Here is a 21889-nt window from a genome sequence, read left to right on the forward strand (position 1 = left end):
AAAGAACCAGCCGGCACTAATGCACCTATCCGACTTATGTAGCAGAAACCATGCTATGTATCTAAACGATATTTCTTGGTAGCATATTAAAGTAAACCATTTTTATTTTTATTTTTCGAAAAGTAATTTTTGTAGTGACCACTTTTAGGTGAGAATGATAATTATTAGTGACTCTTGGTACAAAATAAAAAAATATATATATACTCCGCAAGTAACTTTTCAACCTGGGTAAGCGGAATGGTTAAATATGTGATATGATGTCTGTTTTGTTTTGTTACTTTTTTATACTACGACGTTGGTAAAAAGCCCATGTTTTACCTGGATGGTAAGTGGTAACGATGGCCTATGAACGATCGCAACACTTGGGGCATTACATGTGCCTTGCCGACCCTTAAGAAACCTATTTAATCCCTTCTTGAGGAACCCCATATTGTAGGCCTCTGGGAAAACCTCTGAGTCTTGCTGAATTCTATACGTATAACAAAATAAAAATCAATTTAAAAAACCCTAATATTAGTAAAAAATAATCACTTCCAACAAAATACATTGCTGCATTTAAAAGAAATGGTTTAACATGATCGCTATAAAGCTAGCAGTGTACAAGGCGCTTTATGAAAACGTGTCCGTATCGCAACGACTTTTCTCCAAGAGGTGACGTATCTTCAGTACGGCTTCAGCTTTCGGGCTGGACGGATGTGTGCGGGAACGAGGCGATTTTGTCCCTCAAACTTTTGAATGCAACACACGCGATGGTATAATTCTATGAAAAAAATAAAAGGTTCAGTGTTTCTGGATTAAAAAGTATTATATAATAACAAGTGTTGTGGTTGACTTGTGTTTTGTTTAAATAAATGAAACAGTGATGAAAGAAATATACTTGTTTAATGATGTGTCCCGGAACAACGTTTCGGGGTGTCCCGGTTTAGGTAAATACCCTTTTATTAATTTTCCTTTTCGTTTCGTAACTTGTAAGTTTTACAAATTGGGGACCGCTTTGAACTCTTTCTTTTTTAAGATCCGATTATCCTTTTTTGTTAGTCTTTTTTAAGAAGAGTTTAAGGAATTGTGTTGGCTATATTTATAGCAAAAAGGACGCTGCTTTTATATGAGTGGCAGAATAATCATTTTATTTTGGTAATGGTTTGTTTTCAACATTGATGTTACAATGAAGTACACAATTTGTGCTAAACTTGATAATCTATCAGAGAGGCTTATAGGCACAAATATAAAATAAGACGATGGTCGTGGAAAAAATAATAGTACGGCAAAAAGCACCAAAAATTACATTGGAATTGCTAACTGAAATTTATAAAATGATTTCTACAAAAAACGTAAAATACTCAAAAACAACAATTATTTTTTTTTCGATTTGAATTTCAAGATGATAATTGATAATCAGTCTTGATTATCAATTATTGGTATTTATTTTTGTATTTCTTAAAAAAAATATTTTGGGTGTAAAATGTAGATAGAGAGTAGAGAGTAACGAAAAACAGGCCTACGCCATAATGTAGACACACCCAGTTAAAACATTGAAATCGTGGTTTATCATACTCTACTATAACATTGACTATCACACCTATTTTTACGCGTCAATTGGGGTAAGTAAGGGTACCTATTAAGCTATTTATTAAGCACATTTCGACAGTTGTGTCTTTTTGTTGAAAAAACTGTACATTAGTTTACAATGTTGCTAAAGACAAAATATCAAGCTTCTTAATCTTTATGAGGCTAGGCAGAGGAGTACTAACGTGTATACAATTTAACGCTCAATTAACATGTTTGATGTAATTAACGTGGGGCCAAATAACGTAGAACAATTTTTAAAATTTTCCAATAACACTTTCGCCGACCAGGAATTTTAACTCGAGACCCGTTATTTAACTGTTCCATCTATACCAGTAGTTTGCAAAGTTTTCTGGACTACGACCTATCTAAATTAGGTTCCTAAACTCAGTATCCATCTTCGTATTAAACTGTTACCAATATGAAGAATATAATACAGAACGGTTGGTTAGTATGTCTTTTTATAGACAAAACACCCTAAAAATTCGCTTGCGACCCTTTTTTTTTCGCTGCAAAAAACACATAACGTTTATATCTATAGCGGACATATTTTGACACATTCTACAAAATGCTAAATAAAATTTCATCAACATTTTTACATTTAGGATAATATGGGCGAATCGACAACCAAACAATACGTAATACAAACTAAAATACCGTTTATCCAGAATATGATGTCACAAATAAACTTCTTACAATAAGCCGACGATTCTATACCTACCATTTTAACCAAAAAGGTATGAACTTATAATGCTACAACATAATTTATTCCGAAAGACATAATAGAATTGTGGAACTATACCTATTATTACCATTATCAGGCATCATTTTCACATTATGATACGATTCTAATATGACTACAAATGTCAAAGATTTTGAATATTTCGTAACCCTTAACCTTTATGACAATGAATACCTTCCCACGTATATTCAGATAATTCAAGGACCAATATTTGGAACGATAATCTTACAAGACAATATACACAGTGTAACAAAAAGGGGGTATGCATATCAACTACACGGATTCTAGATAACATAACAAACGATACGGGAAGGGTTTTTTAAACTCATGTTTTCATGGAACGAAGTTATGAGTTTTTCCAACATTATTTTTTATTTTTCATGCGAATCAAAATTAGATCGGTACTAGGCGATCAAATTTACAGAAGAAATGTTTCGTAATTAGTGAGTGACCCCTGTTGTGTAGTGACACGTTTGTATGATTTAAAATCAAGAACCATACGACACCAAGTATTTGGTACCAATTTTTTTAAACGTATTTTAAGCTGAAACTTTGTGTAGAGATTCTATTCAACCTGTATTCTTCAGTGCTTCTTGATGTATACGCGTATTTTGTTACACGTTGTATAAATACATATACATATACTTTACTAGCTGACCCGGCATACTTTGTACCGCCTCAAACATTATTTTACTGCTCCTGTCGCAAATAGTAAAGTGAATATGAGCCTCTAGCATGGTTTGCTACTAGACGAGTTCCACATCAAATAGTAACAGGAATAAACCGAAAAAATCAAGACCAAAATTTGCCAAATCGGTCCAGCTGTTCTCGAGTTTTAGCTAGGTTAACGAACAACAATTGATTTTTTATATATACCTATATAAATATTCTTAACTGGTAAACTGATGTTCATATTTTTACTTACATTGCAAAATTCCATGTGGTACGTACGTATTGTTACAATTTTATGCAAAAAGTACTCGAACTACTTTTTATCCCAACACTGCGTCTTACATGTACGTATAATTTTCTATTAAGCATTGCAATTTAGTTATTGCCGTACTCAAAGACATTTAATGATTACTGAAACCATTTCTTAGTAACAATTTTGTTCCGAGAACAATTGCTAAGGACTGGGTTAAGTAACTATCTAATAAATTACTCTGAGTACGGCGGTTAATCACTAGTTGTTCGATATTAAACATCTAATAAGGTTGATGTAACATTGTCAAAACATTTTCAAAAGAAAAGTTTGTCTGTATCTTTTTCCTTTTAGAATTGATAAGTAATACTGTAGCTTAGGGATCGTTTCAAAGTTTTCTAATTACCATAAAAGTCAATTAAAAACAAGACTTACTGAATCGAGTTCTTTTTTTCAGGTGGGAAAAGATATTGAACAGTATGATCTAAATATTTTTTAGTACCTACATCCTACTAATATTGAATAATAATGCGAAAGTTTGTATGTCTGTTTGTTACTCCTTCACGTAAAAACGACTGAAGCGAATGGGATGAAATTTTATACATTATAAACGCGATACGCGGGCGATGCTGTGAGCAAAAACTAGTAAAATATAACGTTACATCCTATAATCCTGTTTTTTGGATGAAAAATGTTTGTTCATATGATTTTTTTTTGTGTGATCTTCATAATAGAACTATCACCGCAATTATTACAATATTAAGCTATAGAATGCCCATCTATCTTTATTAACACTGGATATTCTGGTAAACCAGTTAGTATTGGATTTCATCGTTACTTGTGGCGATTTTAATGTAAATTTGTTAGAAAATTCTAGTTTAAGTACAAAAATTGTAAGTTTATTTGCCTCATTTAACCTCACGAACCTGTTTCTGGAGCCCACTAGGATAACTCCTACTAGTGCCACTTGCCTAGATAATATTTATACTGACATTGTACCAACTAATAAACAAATAATATCATTGCTTGATTCAGATCATTGTGGACAATTAATTTCAATAACAAATAAAGTAAATAAAGTGTTGAAACCACATATTATTGTTAACCCAAAGACTGAAAGACGCATTGAAACTTTCAAATCTAAACTCACTAACAAAATACCTTTATTATTAAGGAATAAAAATTCTAATAACTTGTGTGATGAATTTTTTAACATTTACCATACCGAGTTTAAGTCCACCTTCACACCTAAAACCATACCAGCTCATGGCAATGCGTCTTTCAATCAATGGGCAACTACTGGCATCTATAAGAGTAGGAAACGCCTATATGAACTTTATAACGAGAAAACATATATTAATACAACTGAATTTAGTGAATATGTAAAGAAATATTCTAAGTTATTTAAAAAAGTTTGCTCAATTGCAAAATCGTTATACTTGAGCTCTAAAATAAAAAACAGTGACAATGTAATTAAAGCGACCTGGAGTATTATTAACAGTGAAACAGGGAGGTCTAAAGAGAAGAGTAGTGAATTTAGTCTTATAATTGATAATAATGTAATTAAATCGGATGCAGAAGTCGCAGCTGCATTTGAAAACTTCTTTTCGGACGTTCCTGTATCCACTACTAAGTCTTTGAACTCATCTCCCACAGTTGCAGAATCTTTACTAAAAGAAAATGTTGCAGCTTGCAATTTAGGCTTCTCTTTCGAACACATAGATTATACAGATATTGTCAAAACGTTCCATACCTTGAACAAGAAAAAGACTGCAGATCTGTGGGGTAATTCTGTGTACATTACCGGCTCTGTAATAGATATTGTAGCACCCGTATTAGCTCTAATCTTTAATAACTGTGTCGATCGTGGTGTGTTTCCTGATCTCATGAAGAATAGTAAAATAACTCCGTTATTTAAATCGGGTAGTACTTCTGACCCTACTAACTTTAGACCTATTTCAGTACTACCTACATTCAGTAAAATTTTTGAAAAAATTATTCTATATCAGTTGCAAAGATTCTTTAATAGAAATAAATTATTACATGGAAACCAGTTTGGTTTTACAAGGGGTCGTTCAACAACTGATGCCGGTGTTGAACTTCTTAATAACATTTATGATGCATGGGAGGACTCGGCCGACGCATTGGGTATTTTTTGTGACTTATCCAAGGCGTTCGATTGTGTCTCTCATGAAACACTGATCAGGAAGCTATCCCATTATGGAATACAGGGCAGCTCTCTGGATCTTCTTATTTCATACTTGAGTGATAGGATTCAGAGAGTCGACATTAACGGAAAAGTTTCCTCCGGGTCTATTGTTAGGATGGGTGTTCCGCAGGGGTCAATTCTCGGCCCGTTTCTCTTTCTTATTTATATTAATGATTTACCTTACCTTGTGAAGGATAACCATGGGATAGTACTGTTTGCTGATGATACATCTTTATTGTTTAAACTCAAACGTGGACAATTAGTCAGTGATCATGTAAATAGTGCTCTCTCAAAAATAGTACGCTGGTTTAGTGCCAATAATTTATTACTTAATGAATCAAAAACTAAATGCATTAAATTCACAACACCAAATGTTAGACATGTGAAAACCAGCGTGCTAATCAAGGGCGAGGAGTTGGACCCTGTAGATTCAACTGTCTTTTTAGGTATAACTCTGGACGCTAAGCTACAGTGGGCTCCACACGTAGATAAGTTGTCGAAAAGACTCAGCTCTGCAGCATATGCCGTTAAAAAAATTAGAAAGGACATCGGGCGTTTTTTACCCGATTTTTTAAAAGTCGCGAACATAAACCAAAATATTTTTAAATGATAGTGTTTGCAATCATATTTAATATTGTGTAGTTATTTTGATTCACAATAATGGGAAAATGGAAATAATTAGTAAAATGAAAATGATATTTTAAGTTGACTATTTTTCCTAATTACTAAACGACCGCTCAGTAAGTTAAAATATCACTCCGTGGTATTTTTATAAACCCAATCAGACTAAATCCGTCAAGTTGATGTGCATATTTCGTTCTCACTCTCGCCCATAGTCTTAAAACTGGTATTATGTTGCGCTCGCGCAGGTAGCTAGCTTATCTTACTACATCGCAGTCCTTCGTCATCATCATCGCAGTCCTTCGCCAAAAGTTAAGAGAAAAATATGTTGTTTTAATTATTTTTGATTCCCTTTTTCCTCTTCAATTATTGCCCAAAAACATTTATAAATATTTTTTAAATGTCCAATTTCTCCTTATTGCCACGACCCACAGATATGGGAACTATACCATTGTGAACTAGATTTAATTGCCTATCCACCGTACCTAATTTTATTTTTGTTCGCCGTAGGTAAGTGTCCCATACAAAAATGCCCGATGTTCTTTGACCGATGTAAATACAGCGCGATTAGTATACTTTAGTTATTTTCATAGTATCATGTCATATGGTATCCTCCTGTGGGGAAATGCTGCTGACATTCAGTCTGTCTTTGTGCTGCAGAAAAGAGCCATTCGATCAATTTATAATCTTAGTCCGAGGCACTCTCTTAGGGAACTATTTAAAGAAATTAATATATTGACTGTTCCTTCTCAATACATTTATGAAAATGTAGTGTATGCTCACAAAAACATTAATTTATTCAAAAAGTATTGTGATATACATAATATAAACACTAGAAGTAAAAACAAATATATTGTTCCCACTACTAGACTTAAGAAAATAAGTGGTTCGTTCAGATGTCAATGCATACGCTTTTACAATAAAATTCCCAGCGATATTCAAAGTTTGAGCCTGAATAAATTTAAAAATGTTATTAAAGAAAAACTGTATAGTAAAGCTTTTTATAAAATTAAAGACTACTTAGATGATAGTCAGGCTTGGGAGTGAGCCGCTATAATGTCCACACAGGTCATGTTGACATGTTTGTAACACAAGTTACATTTTTATACAATTTGACATGATATACATTAATATCATTCGATATTTTTTTGTTTTCACATATTATTTTTAAAATTGTTAGTTTGAGGACCGTGTGAGAGTTTGCCTAGTCATTTCACTTTTAGTTAATTATATTCTGACAGTGTGAGCATTTGTGTGGCCTACCCAAATGTTCTTTTGGTAGGTATTGTTCGTCGGATCATTCAGCAACAGCCGTCAGCTGAGCTGATTGTAAACTGACACATGCGTGCTGCCATCTGAACAGGTCCGCTCAAACTGCTGTGGTTCTTTCCTCAAAAGACCACTACAGAATAAACTTGCACGGTTCTCCGACATCTTTAATTGATTTTGTCTGGACTTTAAAAGAGACTATGACCTCTGAGTTTGTTTCGGCATTTCTTCTCAGAGTAGTCGGATAGGAAATGCCGGCCTCATCTAGCTATTTGAAATATTGACGTGTAAAAGTGTTATTTTATAATCTATTTACAGAAATAAATATCATTTATCATTTATCATTTACGTGGTAGTCGGTACAATATCCAATTTATCGGTCAAACTGTTGGACTAGTGTTCTAGAGTTCCGGACATACAATATCTCACAAATAATTGGGAACTGAACTGTACGAGTAGTTCGAATCTCTAGCCCTTTTTACATTGTTATTGCCACAGCATAAATTGGGCAGTATCCTCGATCAAAAATAAATTATTTCGACATTTCAGTACAATAAAATATTCAAAAATAATCACACTTAATTTTCGATTTTGCTAGCTGAAATAAGTCTGCAATTTGACGTAAAAATCTGATGACGTCATAATATACTATTTCGTACAAAATTCATAGAAAATATCGTTCTTGACGTTTAAAAAAGTATTGAATTTGACTAGTAGGAAACTAGCCTATTCTACCTACGTCCACATACTTAGTACATTGTAACACAAACTGGTCACCAGTTAGGTAACTCATGTAGTAAGGAGTGAGTCTCTTGCAACAATGTCTTTGAATGGGTACAATATATTTGTCCAATCTGATTTCACATAGTAGTTCTATGTACACTCACAGGCACATTTAACCGCCCACCTTGATTTTCTTGATTTTCTCATACATTAATTAAATCTGGGTAAGTTTGATATTTTTTTTAAAAACTAGACATATTATGTTAATTAAATAATGTGAAGTAATGTTAAAATCCGCATTTATTCATCACTTAAATTTAAAAAAAGCATTTTTAGAGATTTCTGTAGAAAACGGTTGTTTTACAATATTTGTTATTTTTCAGTTTCTGGGCTCATTTATTGGTTTTTAGTACTGGGTGTTACCTCTTCTGGCTCTAATGACTTCTTGCAGTCGGTTTGGAACGCCATCAATGACATCTTGGATGTCTGATTGAGGGATGTTGTGCCAATCCTCAACTGCAGCAATCTTGAGCTCCCCAATCGTCGTTGGTGCAGCAACCCTTGCTCAAACTCGTCTTTTAAGGTTGTCCCAGATGTGTTCAATTGGATTGAGCCCAGGACTGCGTGCTGGCCACGGTAATATTCGTATACCGACCTCGTCCAGGTACTGGGTCACTGTTCTAGCGCCATAACTTCGTGCATTAACGTGCATTAATTGAAAATTTTCACGAATAAATGGTGCAAATGACACGACATGGTCTTGAAGACCCTTTTCCTGATCCCTGTGTGCAATAACACTACCCCTATCAAACCCTACAAGATCGGTACGAGCGTCGTAACTGATGCCGCCTCAAATCATTATTGAACCTCCCTGATAACCACAGTTTCCAATATCGTACACGAGGCAAACTCACATTTAGTCATCTGTACACTTGCTGACGCCCATCTGGACCTCATAGGGCTATTCAGCTTTTGTCTGAAAACAGAACGTCCTTCCATTGGTCTGTAGACCAGTTAGCGTATTCTCGCGCAAATTGAAGTCGCGCTCTACGGTGCTGTGTGAGCAATTATGGGGCGCGTGCTGGACGAAACGCAGTTAGGTTCTTCTCTGCCAACCCTCTGCTCACCGTCTGTTCACTTACGCTGACATTTCTCACTTCAAATAGGCGAGTTCTAACCTCGGGAGCTGTGGTAAAGCGATTTCTCAATACATTGTTCACAATGAAACGATCGTCCCGAGCCGATGTGCATCAATGACGGTCTTGTCCCGGTCTCCACGTGTAGGAACCCGTCTCCCAAAAGCGTGTGATAGCATCCCGCACAGTGATTCGAGGTACACCAAGCATCCGAGCATTGTGACGTTGGCTGTACCCAGCATCGGCAAAAGCTACGGCTCTTGCAGCTCCAGTTGCATCCAGTGGCACTTTTATTCGATTACAATAATCAAGGGGGTGTAGTAAGTTAAGTAAAATGTAATCACACCAAAAAGAGCAGGATAACCAGGTTAAAACTCACACTAACCCGATCGCTGAGAATGTAAAATTTCGACTAAGTTACAAAAATGCATCTGAATGCAGGAACTTCTAAAAAAAACAAGGGTCAGAGTGTTTAATTTATTGCCAAAGTAGCCACTTGAAACATAACAGCCATCGGGATAAACATTCCTTATCGCAAACTAACGCGGTGACGTATTTCTAAGGTGGGCGGTTAAATGTGCCTGTGAGTGTATTTAGTTGTCATTGTTCACCTTAATGATAAATCTATTAACTACTAGCTGGCCTGGAAAACTTTGTACCGACTCAAACATATTTTTCTCACCTTTTAAACCTTTCCTGGATTTCCATTAATAATTAAAAACCAACATTAGCCAAATTGGTCAAGCCATTTTCGAGTTTTAGTGTGACCAACGAACGGCGATTGATTTTTATACATTGAGACTTAATCGGGAACTACAAAGTTATGTTCGAGAAAAAATTGAAAGTTTATTCAGATTCATACAAACCCCATTTAGTACAATCGTTCAGGAGTTATACATATTATACACATACAAACATTTTGTTGTTCTGTCTTTGTACGTAAAAATTGCATACTAATAATACTATTCAAAAGTGCTTTCTCAGTGTTATTGAAACAAATCAATAATAAAGATTTAAAACAATTTATTGTTACAAAAATACTTAAAGGTTTCTTCAAAGCTTAGTACAAAACCGCGATGAAAAGAAAGATCGGAAGAACAGTTCAGTTTTTACATTAAACTTAATGATCGCCTTCTTTGTCGTCTAATTAAAAAGAAACTTCTCCATAGAAAAGTATTTAGTACAAAAAGTTTCGAAGAAAAATCCTAGAACATTGCTGCCACTTCATTATAAAGAAACTTAAGAAATCTTTTCCATTTTCATTTCACCAACAACTTACAATTAGAAGTTTTTACAATAAAATATTTCTTTGTGCCAATGCGGAAATAATGTTACCGCTTGGTTTTTTTAAATATAATCTTAGTAGAAATGCTTCTGATTTATAAGATGCTGAAGTAAGCTAAGCAGTACATAAAAGTAAAAAAAAGACTGATGACTGTTGATGAAGCGAAAGAGGTATGTAAGAATCGTAGCAATTGGCGTTTTCCATGTCTCTGCCTACCACCTTGAGAGACAGGCGTGAGGTTATGTATGTATGTAAAGTACATACAATAATACGTGTAACTTTGTATCTTTGGCTTAGTTGTCGTCAGCGTAACTACCGAGTAAAGGCAAAGTTTCGATGAGTCCGATCCCATTCAATACCCAGGTTATCCAAAAATATTATTATACAAAAGATAGATCTAAGGTACGCGTCCACGGGCCCGCATCGTACGCATCGCATGCACCACACACGGTTTGTAGTTTGTCTTGTATAGAAACTCATACAACTACGTCCACTGATCCGCATCGTGCGCATCAGCAATGCCTACGTGCGATGCGTACGATGCGTGCGATGCGGGCCTGTAGACGCTTACCTTTAATCATTGTGCATTATGGCATGCAAAGTAAGTAAATATATTGATTCTCAAGACCATGTCTTATACACATATACTTTTATCATGTTTCTTTTAACAAAACCGAAATACAAACCAATAACTATCATTACACACTGCAAACTAAAATCCGTAGGAATTGCGTGTGGATGAAGAATGGTGTTAAACGAAACGTCACCAGCCAAACGTAGCAGCGTTAGCAGAAAATAAAAAGTATATCCGTTCACGCCACCATTTCATTCTTTGCCACTAATTGGAATTGCTTTGCGGTCTCCGACATCCAATTTACTGTGTCTATATCTTCATACCGGTTTTCTTTTGAAAAGATAACTCCAGTTTGTCGTCTCACTTTGTATCGCCTTTTGTCTTCTTATTAAAGGTTTTGAAGCTCTTTAACTATAGCTATGTATCTTTAAATATATTGAAGACATTATTCTGCAGTCAGTTTATTTTATTAGTTACAATATCTCGTTGATCGAGTGGTCGCAAGTGCGACAGCCTGGCAAGGGGTCTTGGGTGCAATTCCCGGGTTGGATAAAGTATTATTGGGATTTAATTTCTGGGTAGTAACTAACACGGAGTCAGGAATTGTGTCTCTCCCCTGTTACATGGGACTTATAACACAAATAGGTAAAAGTGGATATACATTGTATAGCGGCATTACGTGCCGTAATGTGCACTACTGCCTACCCCTTCGGGGATAAAAGTCGTCACGTTGCGTTGTATGTATTCATACATTAGTTTTAGTGTAATAAAACTATTGAGAACAGTTTTCCTCCTTTAAGAATATTAATATATTATATAATATAGGTATGTCAAACTAAGATTTATTACTTACATAATTAAAAGAGTTCCGTTCAATTAAATACAAAAAAGCCCTACCGAAATACATGTACAAGATGGAGTATTTCTTTTATTTAAACCCAGCATGGAAACACGCCAGCGTTTTATTCTTTTTCACTAATTGGAATTACCTTACGTCTCCCTCGGCCTCGACTTTTAAATTGAATTCTTTTTTCGACATAATAGCATGTAACCTGATGTTTTACTTCGTACGTGTTGCATAAAGCTATTCAGAGCCTCCGTATACGCTATTAGTAAAATGAAAACATAAATTTCGTAAAGTGTATTTCGTCGTGTGAATGTGATATAGAATTGTAGCCCAAAACTCATATAGTTAATGAGGTAAGGTTTTTCATTTTACAGATTAATTAAAATTTCTCACGTTTCATGTTGAAACGTAGAATCGTTGGTATATTTCGAAATTTTCATATAATTTTTCCGTCCGTGTTACTGATACGGGGATAAAAGATATTTATAAAATTAATTATATACGCTTCCTAAATAACGAAAACAGTAAGACACTGTTCTAATTACAATAAAATTATTGTGGAGTAAAAATCGCATTATAAGTAATCTAAAATCTATTTTACTTTTTCCTATAATCTTGTAGTACTTATTACATTAATTGACAATAACGGGGCAGTACTTATCACGTCACAGTACGAGCATCTATCACAGACGGACAGACTGACAAACTATTATTTAGTTCTTTATTTATTGACGTTTCCAAAGTATCTAAGTTTAATTTTGATTTGACTTTGACTTGGACACTCGCTCAATCATCTCCCCACAACTATCGAAAATCCGACGCAAGGCAATCCGACTACCCAACAATCTATCCATCTAATAGTGACAATAAAAATCCCATGGCACCAAAATCCGCTCCAGTCTGCCCATAACACAGTACACACCCGTCTAAAACCAACGGAGTGAAAACATTTTCGTGACGAAAAGTACATTTTCTTCGATTCCAATAAACTACATGAGATAGGAATAGAAGATAAACTGTCATGGGGAATTTGTTCCACACCTACAGCATTGGATGAGTAGAAATGCCAATTTCAAAACAAATTCCAGTGGTTTCGTGGATGAAAGTTACTATATCTGTTGTGTTCAGCTTACATCCTAACACTTTGTAGAAAGGTATGTAGATTTCGTGGTAAATCCGGACTAGCTATGTGGAGTTTTGTAATGCCGTTCAAGTTTGTTTGTGTTGAGGCTTCTGAATTTGGTTACAATATATGAATATTATCGTTGAGAAATATTTGTGGAATTTGAAGCTCGAATTCTGTTCAATGGTTTTTTCTGAAACATTCTGTATAAACTTACTATCATTATTTTACTAGATAGCGTTGATACTATCGCGAGAATCAAATGTATTTTTTATCTTTCAAATTTTCTTCAAAAGTACGGGGCACGTCTTTTTAAGCGACTTCTCAAAATGGAGTACGTATGTATTTTTTTCTATGTATGTACACCGAGTCCGTCGAGACATAGGTGTCTACTCATTGACTTTGTACTTTTGTTCTGTACTGCCTGCAGTACAATGAATAATAGTTTTTTTTTTTTAATTTATGGAAGTCGGATTTTTAAACGCAGTTCTATTTTACCGAAAGAAATTGTGTCGATTATTCAGCATCTTTCTAAATACTCTCTTTTGGAAGTTCATTTCAAATGAAAAGAAGTAACTCTTATTCAGATCTATCTAAACTCGATAAATAATGTTCCAGAGCCATACAAAAGTGGTACAGCTTCCATACGAAATAAATCACCTGTATCTGCAATCTGCCTCAACATATACTACAAATAGAATGAAAAAACCTATAATCGACTTGCTTTACGTGGAAAGAATAGTAATCAGATTGTTTGAAGTTTAATACGTGAAGGGCGCGTTAAAACGCACGATTCCAAACTCCGTGTGCCTGATCTGGAGAACGAATTTGGAGACTTTGTGATGACTGTCGCCCTTGACAATGAGACACATAAAGGAAATCATTTAAAAGACGAAAAAAAAACAAAAGGAAGAAGGTCCAATTTTTTCAAAGTCAAAGTCAAATCATTTATTCCAATAAAACCATATAAACACATGTATACTTTTGAAACGTCAACAAAGAAATAAATAAATAGTAGTCTGTCAATCTGTCCGTCAGTAAAGCTAGGTGCTCATTCCAAAGTGTAGCTTTAAATGGAGAAGAACGCGCAAGACACTATATTCGTTACTCTTTTTACTTTTTACGCCGTAACATAGGAAAATACAAATAAAAAATATTATACTGAATTCATAGCACAAAAAAGGCCAGCGTTCAGCTGATTGTAATGATCCGGACATGAGGGCTAGAGACTATGGCACCAATTTTCAGTACATCACCCATTTCAGTTCATAAACATTTTTATATTGGAAAAATGTTAGCTTAGTCCTCTAATGTTCCATTTGAAAACAAAACTACGTCACACCTTTTTTCCCCAAAGGAGTAGGCAGAGGTACACATTACGGCACGTAATGCCGCTATACAATATACACCCACTTTTCACCGTTTGTGTCCCATGTAATAGGAGGTGAGCCTATGCCATATACTGAGCACAATTTCAGACTCCGTGCTACTACTGAGAAATTTACGAAATACCGAAAAAAATGTTGCATTTAAAACTGACTGCTTTATAACAAATGAAGGTGTTATGAAAACAGACATTGATAAGCGTTGTCCAAATTACAATAATTAACTTCGGAGCCAAACAGAAACATAATTGAGATTCGCCAGGCGCGACAGTGCTGCGGTGTCGGTTTAAGCAAGAGGGATGGGAGTGTCACGTGTCCATCTGTCATTGTCGATAATTGTCTGTGTAATATTAATTGTTCAAAAGTTTCTCAATTAAAACCTAAAACATCGAAAATGATTATTTATTTGATAAGCAATTGGTCTTCATTATTACTGAATTTTCGGATTACTAAAATTCTATGATAGTAAGTCTATGTGAGATAATAGGTAAGTGTGTTTTAAATCTTATATGTCTACTCTATTGGGTTATTCTATTACAAAACAATACAAATTTAAGCAAGACATCATTCAAAAAGCTCTTAAACACTCCGTTAAATTTTACTGCACTTATGCACGAATACTCAAATGCTACTCAATTTTAAGACGCTCTCAAATGTAGTATTGTCACTACCAATTCTTTATAAAATGACAGAGATAGTACGATATTTAAGTACAGCTTAAAATTGACTACTAGCGTTTAAGTATTCCGGCGTTAAAACTAATCTAACACTTACCGCAATGGAAAAACACCCTTTAAGTGTCAATACACAAGTGTCAATTTGGTGTGATTCTAACCCAGGAACAGAACACGAAATACTAGTAACAAACGTAGTTCCAAATAGATGTGTCAACGACTTCTGTCATCCATGTCGCGGGATTAGATTTTGTTCGTCGCACCGTACCTCGTCCCCCGTTCTCACCGACTTTGTTTCACAAAGGGAAGATAGTATGCCGGATAAGTTACCGACGTGTGACTCTGAAGGCATTTTTCTTTATTTCCCTTTTTTCTTTTGGCTCATAATCTCTTGTGGGTTCCGAGGGCACTTTCCTTTCTTTGTTTCCCTAAACTATTTTTTTTTTTGGAAGTTTATTTGCAAAGTTTTCGCTTTTTGTTTCGTTGTTCAATGGTTTTGGTGTGGGGGCTTTTCTATTAATTTCGTGAGATTTCAAACTGTTTTGGGAGATAATAGTTTCTTTTAAATTTCTGAGATAAGAGTTACGCCCTCTTTTCACCCAAAGGTAGTTAGTTGAAAGAGATCGCTTTCTGTGAAAAGATTAACTTTATAACACAGGTTTTTATTATTTAAAATTATTTATTTAGTATATCAAAAATCGTGTAAGAATTGTACCATTGTCTCTGCCTATGCTCAAAGGGGACATAATTGATTACGTAGGTATCAAAAATCGTTTTGATGTTCGAAATATATACGTCTCAAATAAATCTACTTAGTTTAATTTTTCAACGCCAGTGACACAGATGGATTTACAGTACCGCAACTTGTATTAGCTTCCGTACTTTAGATATTTATGTTACTAATACATACCTGATGTGTACAAATTTATCGACGTAATAAGTTACGTTATATAATGATCTTAGATTGTATTACTTTAACCAAATATAATACTTTAATAACCACACTAGATCATTGATTTAGCGACATTAAAATAATAACATTATTCACGATGCAGATTTTACAGCACTAAGATAAAGTTATTTAGACTTAATATTTATTATATAAAATTTCATTAGCAATACCTAAGTCTGTTTTATGTAATAATAGACATTCTTATCCTATTTATACGCGCAAACATTAGTTGCCGTATAAACTGAAGCTGAAAAAGGGCGTATTATTACAATTTGTGAGCAAAATTAATTGGTCCTTTTTCGCTCATGTATGTAAATATTTTGGTCTTTTTGTTCTTAATATTCCGTTTGTGTAATATTTTCTGGTCCTTTATGATTTACCTTGAAGTTTGAAAATTGATTTAGAAAATGATCTCATTCTGAAAGCATTAAGTCAAACGATTCTGTTTGATGTCTCTTCTTATTGATGAGATGAAAAATGTTCAAGATTTTTTTAAGAATATTGAAAATCGGGTGGGCAGGAAATTCGGAGCGAGATTATTAAAAAGTTTGAAGATTGAAGAAGGAATAGACAAATTGAAAACTCATCGAGAGTTGTTATTATTTTATGGAAGTAAAAATTGAATATTATTATCATGTATAAAATTGGTTTACCTCACTTCTTGAGACGAGATTTTTTTGATTTATTGGGAAAGTTGGTTATTATTATTTTTTCTTTTTTATCATATCTTTCTTAAAATTGATACAATATCGAACTAGTGGCTTTAAAAAATAAACTTAAAATCAAACCCTGCAACCGCTACAGTGGCACAAAAAACACCGCGACATAAAAACCGATTTTGAACTAGAATCGAATTTTCCTAGTGTCGGCAGATTGAATTGTTGCAGCTATATCTCGCCACACGGGGTAACTAGGGCCCGACAACCCCGACATTTCCGTGTGAAACTACTTGATAAAGTCGAGAGAGTTGAAACGTTACCGGAATTTCGTAGAAGCAAACCTTTGCGGTTTGTTTGTATTTTATGCGTGAGAAATAACATGCGAAGTACGGTGTATAAATTTAACTGTTGTGTAATATTTTTTAAACACAAACAACGCGTGCTTGTTTCCTGTATAAAATAATATGATATTATAAACTTTTCCTCAAATAGATAAGTAGAGGTTTATTTTTACACTTTTTCGCTAATATAATATTCCGTTCTTTACATTTATTGAAATAAATTTCTATTTGTGCTACGTCAATAGTGACGGATGAAAAATAAAGAAATTTTTTTTTTAATAACTATCGTGAGACATACTAAATTAACATAATAATATTGGAGAAAAGCTCTACTAGTTTCGAGTCACAGAGAGTCTCTTCATCATTAGCAACGTGCGCATACGAGCGCGACTACGTTTCCGCTTTACTTGACTAAACCCTGGTTTTTAGTAAATTAAGAAGATTTATTTAATGTTTGACAAAAACAAATTTAATTTATACTCTGTTAACAACTGATTTTGTGTGCACTAGACGAAACATAACAGAAATTTACCATGTATACAAGTCAGAGATTGCGTTAGGAAGTTGCAAAATACAAGTTTCTATGTATCAGTGAATGAACCAACACACAATAACCATCTCCTTTACACCTGTCCTTTTGTTGCCAGCTATAAAATTCATCCGTGGCTTGGCAACACTATAGATAATGGCGTTTACTAAACCCGACACCTCATTACTGTACTTCACTTCGCTCAACAAAGGCTGGCAACCCGGCTGTTTTCCTCTAGTAAACATATTTCTCATACACCTAAGTTTTGCTTTGTTATCTTTTGGATGATCGTGTAGTGTAGTGTAGTGGGAATATTGTTGTAATATTGTCTGTAGTTTTTTTTTGTAGTTGGCGATAATGTTATCAAATGAGAGATATTTTATGATAATTATTAATGTAAACACTTTATAGGCTACAATGGTAAAAGGTAAAATATCAATGATAGTAGAACACTATTGTGGTATAATAGTCAAGAAAAAAATATAATAATTAGTTACAACAATAACGTCACGCCTTTGATCCCCGAAGGGGTATGAAGAGCATCTACACACCCACTATTAACCGTTTGTGTTATAAGTTCCATGTAATAGGGAGTGAGCTTATTGCCATATACCGGACACGATTCCAGACTCCGTGCTACTACTGAAAATTATTCGAAAAAAATCCAAAGAATGCCCAGCAGTATTTTGGCCGACCCGGGAATCAAACCCAAGATCCCACATTTTTTATTTGCAATGCTACATTTTATGATAGACATAGATTAAGTGAAACTTTTGTGAACGAGATTAGTCAGTTAAGTTAAATTACTTTAAGTCCAATACAAAAAAAAAGAATTGGACTTTATCTAGAAATTCTTTATAAACATTTGTAAAAAGTAGACGCTTAAGTAAATGGGCCATAATTATGAATCCTATTTACACTGAAGTACATTATCTTGTAACTTTTACATTACGAGACCTGAAAATTTCACCTGAGCGAGGTAGCTCATAAAAATACTGAAACTTTACAACAGGTTTTAATAAAAACCTTGACATACTTTGTTACTAGGGTACCTACTTATTAACACTAACATTCTCATACATAACAGTCAAAATTGAATAAATATCTTATAGCCGTACTTAGAGACTTTTATACTTAGTCACGATTTACGCATCAATCACCACGCTGGCTCAATGCAAGTTGGCGATTTCAAACTTATAATAATTAGAAGTTATAAGCCTAGGTTTCCTCACGATGCATGCTTTCCTTCGCTGTTTGTCAGTTGTTCTCTAACGGCGCATTCCAATAAACTACGGATCGGTAGATGTGCCTACGAGCCGTAGAATTTTGACACATTTTGTATGGAGCTTATGTCAAAATTCTACGGCTCGTAAGCAAATTTACCGATCGGTAGTTTATTGGAATGCGCCGTAAATAATCTTAGAAAATATGTACATATAACTCGGAAATAGTCACATTAGTACTTGTCGTTTGTAGGATTCGAACCTTATGCATAAGTAGCGGATGTTTTTGCACCGCGACTTTTATGTTTTTCTTTTTTTATCATAATTATTAATTTTATGTTTATTGTTTTTTTTTTCTTTTTTTAATGGTGCAAATAAACTGTTTTTTCTTTCTTTCTTCTTTCTTTCTTCTTTCTTTCTTCTTTCTTTCTTCTTTCTTTCTATGTCTTAAACCTCCGGACCACCACGAAATTGATACAATTACATTAAAAATTGTAGAATAGATTACTACTAACTACATTAAGGAACCGCTCAGCAAAGTTACGTAGTATTTACACATACATAATTGGATTAAGAGAAAATTTCCATAGTTACTTCATTGTACTGTAAATAACTTCAAACATTGCATAGATATAGTGATTGATTAGCCTGCTCTTAGCTCCGATGTAAGGGATTCGTCACTCAATATTAACGATAATATATGAAAACGGAGATAGATCTCTTAGTATTTCAAGGATGTAGCGCGTACTGTATAAAACAAGAAGATACGGTAATTTGCATTTAGTTCTTCGAAAAGTCGAGTTAGTTATAGTATTTTTTGTGAGTTTTCCATAAAATGTATCAGACTTTTTATTATGGAATTCTATTCAACTAAAGCAACAACAAATATCTGGAGGAATTAAACAATAAAATTTTCAAAAAAATAAACTATTCCTTATACTGACTTTTTGAATTGGTACTAAATTAATAAATAATCTTAATGCCATACTCAAAGTCATTTAATAGTTACTTAACCAAGTCCTTATCAATTGTTTTCGGAACAAAATCTTTATTAAGGGATAATTTAAGTAATCATTAAAAGTTTCTGACTAAGACAGTCAAAGTCTTAATTTTTTCCGATTATGAACAGACGTTACACGAGTCACTGCAACAGTCTTATTACATAAACACCTCAATAATTACCTCGTTCCTGAATATTTTCCGCAAAAAATAGGTCATCCTATTTTCCCTAGGGCAATATATCAGGAAAATCCATTAGTATACAGTTTCGATATCGGGATCCTCTCAGGGGTATATTCAAAGGTAGGCAGACTTACCAATTACCCATATATATCTTAACTACCCCTGTATAAGCGTGAATAATTGATCATCAAAGTGACATCAAAAATTTGAATAATTTTGTTTTTGCAATCCAAGAAAGACTGTTGGTGAATATAGCTATTTATCCTTGGTATATACAAATGATAATAAAATTGTTCTTTAATGAGTTTATTCAAAATACCTGGATTAATCCAAATGACAGATAGTTCATTCATATACACGGTGTAACAAAAAGGGGGTATACTTTTACAAGTGCACGGTTTCTAGATAACATAACAAACGATACGGGAAAGGTTTTTTAAACTCATGTTTTCGAAGGAAGTTATGATTTTTTCCAATACATAAAATTCCAGAAACCGAATATCAAAATTAGGTACTCTAGGCGATCAGATTTACAGAAGAAATATTTCGTAATTAGCGAGTGACCCCTGTAGTGTTGTGATACGTTTGTATGATGATTTAAAATCAAGAACCATGCGACACCAAGTATTTGGTACCAATTTTTTAAACGTATTTTACTGTATTCTTCAGTGCTTCTTGATGTATATGGGTATTTTGTTACATGCTGTATAACTAATGTTAAAAATCTTTGAGTTTTAAATTAATTTCGCAGTAGTCAGTTGATTTGTCAATAATTTTATGTATTGATGTGTAATACACAATTTGCCTTATTATTACATAAAAAATATTTTAGTATTATTTATCAAATCGTAAAATTTTGTCGGCATTGTGCTGAATTTATACGTATTTTATTCTTGCAATACGTAAATTACTTGAATACAGCAAGATCGTAAAATGTGATATTGTTGTCTTAAAACACAGGCTGTAGTAAAACATACATACATATCTGCAATAAAAAAGGAATGATGAAATGATTCTTAGATTGAATTAAAATTTATAAACTTTGTATGTGAATGATTATTTTAGTTATTAGTATACTAATTAATATTTTTTGAATATCCCTCTGCTAGATTATTTAAAAACATTAGATACATTGATTTGAAATGTCGTTTGAAGTCATGATTTTTTATACGGTATCGTGATGTAATGATCACTTACTACGAAACTTTACTCCGTCTTATGCCTATAAGTATTGACAAAATCATGGACTAATTCTATTTTTTAAAAACATTACGTGCAACGCCTTTTATTCCCGAAGGGGGTAGGCTGAGGTGCACATTACGACAAAATATTGCCTAAGGTATAAAAAAGTAAATGAAAATTAGAGGCCACTTATGCTAACAAATTATTTTACAATCTCCAATGAAACCTTTTTCCTAAGTCAAAGCACTGCATTGCGTTTACACCGGTTTGTATCCGCCATTATTTATGAATTCGGCTATCTTCGGAAAACTTCGGCAATATACGAAGACAGCCGAATAAATCTAGTTAGAACTTAATAAAATTAGGCGCAATTTGTTAGACTTGTTCACGTTAGTTCTATTTCGTTTATAGTTTTTTTTTTATTTGATAATGGTAATTGAAACAAATCTCCAAAGTGCTTTTACCAACTAATTTATAGAGGTCTTCCCTTTTTTGATAATGAAATAATTGAACTAGTACTTTATTTTAACTAGAAACATTTCTGCTGGTTTATGGCTGATATGACTGGGTTATTTACTGCCAATAAGTAACGTAGTAAGTAGGTAACGTTTTTAAGGGGGGAGAATCATCCAAAGATTCTTCCGCCTTAGGCGAGGCGAGAGGAAGTTCCAAGCATTTCTGAAAGCTTTCCAAAGTTTTTATTTTAAAAAAAAACCTTCTAAAGTCTAGGCACTTAATAGCCAAT

General features: G+C 33.9%; 1 protein-coding gene across 2 annotated transcripts in view; it reads left to right on the forward strand.

The window, feature by feature from the left end:
* Nucleotides 1–682: 682 nt before the first annotated feature.
* The window catches only part of LOC118277772 (leucine-rich repeats and immunoglobulin-like domains protein 1), an 83780-nt gene continuing 62573 nt past the window's right edge, over nucleotides 683–21889 (forward strand). For both annotated transcript variants that reach the window (XM_050700326.1, XM_035596679.2), the window contains exon 1: nucleotides 683–926. The gene's annotated coding sequence lies outside the window, so the exon portion shown is untranslated. The remainder of the gene's footprint in view (nucleotides 927–21889) is intronic.

Source organism: Spodoptera frugiperda, chromosome 18, assembly GCF_023101765.2.
Source record: "Spodoptera frugiperda isolate SF20-4 chromosome 18, AGI-APGP_CSIRO_Sfru_2.0, whole genome shotgun sequence".
Lineage (NCBI taxonomy): Eukaryota > Metazoa > Arthropoda > Insecta > Lepidoptera > Noctuidae > Spodoptera > Spodoptera frugiperda.